The following is a 6,773-nucleotide window of genomic DNA, read 5'->3' on the forward strand; positions in this document are numbered from 1 at the left end:
CAGAGATGGCACTGAGCTCCAGAAACAGATGGTGATGGCTCTCTGGCCATAACATTCTTGCCATAAAACCTGTGATAATTCACATGTGTGGGGAATTAGAATAACAATATTTTTTTATAAAGCTTTTAACAAGTGTAGTTTGTATATTATTTCTTTTTTTCCTTTGTTAAGATGTTTCCAAGTGATCTGCTCCAGCCTCAGTGCACAGGCAGCCCAAAGCCCTTGCCCTCAAAAGCCGTGGAGGGTTTAAGCTTTAATGAGGGTTGGAGCAGCTCCCCCATTATCATATCCACAGCCAGGTCTCTTCTAAAGCAAGACTGCAGGGGTCATATTGCTCTGCAAAGCTGGGTGTTGGAAATGCAGGTGCATTTCTTATATTACTTTGGAAATTTTTATGGGAACATTTGAAGGAAGGATGGCTTCAGCCCTCCAGTTACTAGGAGCTGCCTATGATTCTGTCACACAATCCCAAGGCCTGAGGTTATGTCCAAAGCAACATGAACAGAAAAGAAATAGAAGGAGTGGGAAAACTTTCTGAAAGCTTCAGTGAATGTAAATGTACTTAATTTTTCCGCAAAAGTGTTGAGTTCCATTCAGGCTTAATAAAACCCCTTGAGACAGAGGGATGCAGTAAATACACACCAGAAAGACAGATGCACCCCTGTAGTTTCTTCATCAGCACGAAACACCTGTGATCCCATCACACACCTTGCACTGCGAGAAGACACAAGAGAACATACATGGTATATCTTTGCTCCCAAGCATTTGGTCTCCCTGTTAACATGTTAGATGCGCAGACCCCCTTTGTTGCTCAGAGCCACTCAGATTCCTCTCATTGCTGTCCATGCTGTGGCCCAGCCTTGGACATAAAGGAAAAGTATATGGTTTATATAGGGGCAGGGGCTTCAAGGAGGATATTGGCCCCATTCCCAAGCCTGATGAAGTCGGGGAAAACTCTTCCCGTTACTCCAATGGGGTTTAGTAAGAGCCTTTCATGAGCAGGGTCTGCAGCATGCTCCAGCCTGCTCCCTGGCCACTCTGACCCAACCTGTTGAGGGCCTGATGTCCAGGCACTTTGCTCTTCCCAGAGCATGGAAGGGAGGATATGAAATAACATGTTACAGAGTCAGGACAGAAATTTTGCTTCTTGGCATCCTGCTTTGATAAGAGGAGGGAAAAAAACCCAACCATAACTAGCATTTTCAGGACAAACGGTCTGGCAACAGCTCTAAAAAGAGGAGGAAAAACCCAAATGGCTCATTAAAATTAGATAAAAGAATTCAAAACCACATATCCTCAGAGCCAATGAAAGCCCAAATGCTGGGCAGGACACACAGCTGCGGAGTGGCCCATACCTCCACAGAAATAAAACCCTGAATAATAGTACAATAAAACCATGAAGAATAGTAATTTGGGTGTCCTGGCTTTTAGAAGCCACTGTCCTGGCTGCTGGTTTCCAGGAGAAAAGGTAGCTCTGCCCCAGGTCTCTGTGCATTGCCACTGCTTCAGGTAGCCACCTTGTGCCCTCCTTGCTACTGCTGTGTAAAACTGTCTTTCTGTTTGGTGCAGTGGTTAAGGAGCTGTGTGGTGGTAGTGGGAGGGCTCAGGCATGTCCTGAAATTGGTGTGCATGCTCTGGAGGGGCAGGTGGCTGGGAGAGGATTGCACATCTGTGGGAAAGTTGCTCCTTCTGCAGCTGGGTGCTTTGAAGGCAGCTAGGGGCTGGCCAAGCCCGTGGGCACAGCCGGGGGTGTGGGGCTGGTGTGCAGGAGAACCCTGAAGGCTCTGATGCTCCACTGAGTCACCATGCCTCCTCCTCCCTACTCAATGGTGAAGGAGCACCCATGGCTTTCCAGGTTGGTCTGATCATAAATGAAGGCAATGCCCGTATCACGTCAGCTACACCAGTCCCTGCTGAGGGCAGGCAGTGCCAAAACTCACACGTTTCAGGGCTGGGCACAAGTGCCTTTGCTTTGCCTTTTTGCTTTCACCTGCAGAAGCCAAAAGCATTAGCAACCCACAGCGGAGAGCACAGGGCAGTATTCCTTCTTGGGCAACGTACAGGCCTACACCAAACGCCAGTGTCTGAGCTTGCATGGGGTGTCTCACCTGGTTACCAAAGGCGGCAAGCAATCCTGCATCAAAACAACACAAACAAACAAACACCATCCTTCTCCAGTGCTTTGTAGGTGAGTTACAAGTAAATAGCAATACCCATGATCAGTTAGACAGTTGTGTTTAATGAGATCTATTTTAGAGATTAACTACTGAGTTTAAAACTCATCATGCTGCTGCTATTCGGTTGGTCTCAAAATACCATGGAAATGAAAATAATTAGACTGCAGGTTGCAGTAACTGTTAGGAAATATTGGCAGAACAATGAAAGAACTGTTGAAAAGAAGAATTTCAGTATGAGGTCTATGACATAGTAAAAATCATTGGTTAATATTATGCTAATCAAAACATCATAGAGAGTTGCAATTTCATATGGAGAGGTAGCAGGGAAACCATACTTAACTAAATAAGGATCAGCCAGTGTTAGTAGAAGTCAAAGACAAATCCTGAAGTGAATGAATGAGTAAATAGCAATTGTTTCCATTGGTACTGCCTGAGCATATTATTTTTTTGTTTTTATGAAAAAAAAAGGGGTTAGGTTTGTGCAAAAATTAAAAAAAGACATTTTGCATTCTTTTTTTATGTTTGAAAATGGAGTGTAATAAAGAATTATTTAAAAAACATTCTTTTGTTCAGGAGAAGCAAAAGAAAAAAAGACGTCCACCCTGAGCCTGAGCTGTCTATCCAAGAGCCTGAGTTGATTAAGAAGTCCACACAGTTTACAACAGAAAACAGCAACATGCCTGGCCCTACGCTCCCTCCTCTCTCTCTCTCCAAGGAGATTAGGTCATCAAAGCTTTATTGAAATGTTGTTTTCCAGGGATTCTGCAGGGTAGGTTGGTCCTAAAGGTAAAGTGCATTGATTTCAAGATACAAGGACATATGGAAATTCAGAGAGTTTCACTTCCCTAGCTCCACTGCAAAAGCTGAATGTGATGCTTCCAGGGGGTTCTCTTTGTAACCCTAACGACACTGTCAGGACACAACATTATTTTGCAGTTTTGACTGGAGTTACCATCACATCCTCCAGGAAGTGCTCAGAGGATTGTTCCAGCATTTTGTTGCTGGTTCTTGGCAGTTCCAGGTAGCAACAAGGAATCCAGGTGAGTCCCCCAGGACCTGGGACCTGCAAGGAGAAGACACCCCCAAGGGCTTCATCATCCTGTGGATTAACTAGATGGTTGTGAGGACACCTGCTAACTTCTCATAACTAGACTGGAAAACTACAAGTCTGAGATTTGTCACATCTACCGTTTTGTATGTCTAATTATTTGCCCATATATCGTATGGCACTGCTGAGGAGTCCTGGCAAGCCCACAAGATATCTGCTCCTTCATGGCTGCTCAGGCTGGAGACGCAACAGAGTGGGATTGTGTAATGTAATAAAAGCGATCCTCGAACAGTATATGTCCAATACACCTGGATTCGTTTGCAAAACAGGTGTGTTTTTGGCTGGGCAGGGTGGATCTGGCTGCACCTAGCATGTCGGGTGGCATCAAAGGAGGCACAAGGTTGAAAGTGGGTGAAGGAGACAAAAGGCAGGGTTGGGAGAGAAGCTTGGGTGGAGGACAAGAAGCGGGAGAGGTGGCAGATGAGAGGCTGAAGTGTGGGCTGTGGTAGCGTTACGCTATACTCTGCAACGCCGCCTAAGGAATTAGCTGGAGAGTGAGTGTGAAGAGAAAGGCAAGAGTTGTGCCAGAGCAGATGCAGTGAATAAATGTGCCACCTGTGCCCTGGGTGTGCTCAGGCACCAAGATCCTGGCTCCCCATCATCCAGGTCTTCCCTGCACCTAGGGGTGCCCAAAGCACCTCAGTGCTCCTCAGTGTGCCTCCAATCACCCAGAGTCTCCCCAAAAGCTCACTTTCCAGTTTTCTTCCCCAGGCTCATTTTCCCTGTCAATGGTCTTTGGGAAAGGCAGCAGTGCTCACTCCTGTTTGATGTGATAGAGGCAGCCCAAGCACAGACGGGGCACAACTGGGGCTTGTCTGGGTGCAAGGGGTTGGAAGGAGGCAGCGAAGGGATGATTCAAGGACTGGCACTGCCTGCTTCCATCCCGAGAGGAGGAGCTCTTCCACACACGGCGTATCCCCTCACCCCAACAGACTGACTTGTCCGAACCAGTCAGTGGCCTGTGTACAGCAATTAAACTTCACTGAAATAGTAAAGCCTGTCTCTATAAATCCAGATGCAAACAGAGGCCACAGTTTAATATAATTAACTGTGACTTACATGCTGGTTACTCTGGTGTGATGTCAGCTTCTCCACATTGTTTATTTTAATTAAAACAGAAATTGTAGGTCTTGAGTGCTGGTAATTACAGCCCGTGGACCCAATTTGCCAAAGCCCCTAATTAACCTGCTGTGTGTCTACCTGACTTGAGGTGTTAGTTGAAACATGACTGGTGCAGTGGCATTATGTTGTCTGCAGTGATGGAAATACAGTAGGAAGACATGACAGGCACTGTGATGGGGGATCCATATTTTAAGCTATTCTGCATGACATTCCTTTCACTTTTATGTAGATTACCAGTTTCCTACCTGAGACTTTGTAAGTGATAGACTAGCTGAGAAAATGGATTTGATGAGAAGTACCCCTTTTTTCAGAATAATTGCCTCCTGTATATGCTCAGCAGGGTTTGGAAATCTGGTATCTTTGTGGCAGCAGATTGCAGCAGGGCAGGTGGACGGGGCATGATCCCTTGAGAATGTCTTTGCCTCTGGAGAAAGGCCAGTCATCTTTCACCTTAACACTTACAAATGCTTCTGCCCAGCCTTGGCAGCTCCCTCTGCCTCAAGACACTTTAAAATGCAAGTACTTCTCTTCCAGTTCAGCCACAAACTCACATCATTCAGATCCCTCTTTAATTTCCCATCTCATGCCTGCTATCACATTTAATGTATTCATTTCCCCAATAAATGCTCTGAATATACTCTTGTTCCTATATCTCCATAGCTGCTCTAGTTTCTCTTCTTGGCTTGTGTGGACCAGACAGATGTTTTGCTGCCTGTGCAACAGGGAGTTTTGCCATTGCCTATAGTGGCCCAGATCAGGGCCTGGAGATGGACATGCTGCCCTGCTTTTTCTACTCGAAAAAACACAGCTGTCCATAAGCTTGCACTGACTACAAAGAGCATTAATTCAACTTGTAAAAGATATACTTCCAAAACTGAGCTGCTTTGCATAGATCAGCCTCTACAGGATTTGAATCTGTGGTTTTGGGGCAAAGTATATACCAAGTACAAATTAGGCAGCAATCTGCTTAGATTTGCCATTTCGTTTTCTTTTCTTATAAATTTTCCCTCTTGATCATTTCTGCCCTTCACATGCAGTGATTTTGCAGATAATGTGTACCTGAATGATTACTGAAGTAAACAATGCAAAGAGATGTGCAGGGCCAATATCAAATGCAGTTCCTTATTGGCCTTGATGTATGCATCCAGCTTCAAAAATCTTTGTTTTCAGTTGAAAACTCTACACTTGAACTTTTAAAGGAAGTCAGTCTGCTGTTTTAGGTACAAACGTGATCCATGGTACCTCAATTTGCCCTTTAATTGGGTGACATGAAAAATGCAAAAACTATGGGCTACATATTTGCAAACAGAGGATACTCTCCATCCAGTTTATAGTACAGAAATAGAGACGTGAAATCCCTTCCATAGGCTGCTCTTCTTTTCAGCTGGAAGTTAATAATATAGGACATCAAAGTTCCACTTAACCATTTTAAGCACTTTGTTTCCCACAGATTTCCCCTACATTTTGTGGGGAGAGGGATTGTATTCCTTGTAACCTGTCATCATTCAAAGCTGTATTAGTCCATGAGAAGAGAGCTGAGGGAAGGAGAGGGGGATGGAGGGAAACATACACTGTGTGTGCATGATTCATGCTAGCCAACATCTCACAACACATTAATCTTCACTCTCAAGGAGAGACAGGCCAGCTCCTCAGGGCTTTGCCACTATAACCCTCTCCTCCTCATTCATGAAGATAAATGCCCTCAGAGTGATCAGCCATCATGTATTCTTTATGCACGTGCCAGATGGCTGTCTTGTAAGTTAGCCAGAGAGAAATCTTCTCTACGGAGAGCAAACAGGCAGGATTGCTAGCAGTGAGCTTCCCACAGGTGTGACATCCACCCGTCTGTCCATCTATCCCTGCAATTCAGTGTGCTTTTGTGGGATGAGCTGGCAGGTCATCCATCCTCACCGGCTGGGTGGAGCCAGGCTGGGGTAGCCCTGTTCCCATGGAGATTGCTACTGCTTCCCCATGTGCCATTAGGGTATAAATGACAGGGTTTTCCTAAATGTATCCCCCAGGAGCGTCTCACACAAGGTTAGTGAAGAAACAGTGAAGAGTAAAATGGGTGTGGGGTTTTCTGGGGCTTGAGGAACAAGCCGTGACAGCACGTTGCCTGGCATGATCTTGTGCTTGCTTTCTGTCTTCTTCCCTTCTAGAAGTCAGACACTGGTAACCTCACATCACCCAGGAAAGTGTCCAGTACCACAAGTATCCACATGGATTCTGGAAGATGCCAAGCAGGAGTTGCTTTTCCCAGCTGCAGGGCTGTTTGGAGGGCAGGGGCTGGTTTGGAGCACACTTACACTGATTTCCCCTCTCCCTTCCTCTTTGTCATCCCCGTGGACTCACTTCCTTCTGACTTT

The sequence above is a fragment of the Pelecanus crispus genome, chromosome 14, assembly GCF_030463565.1.
Source record: "Pelecanus crispus isolate bPelCri1 chromosome 14, bPelCri1.pri, whole genome shotgun sequence".
NCBI classification, from domain to species: Eukaryota; Metazoa; Chordata; class Aves; order Pelecaniformes; family Pelecanidae; genus Pelecanus; species Pelecanus crispus.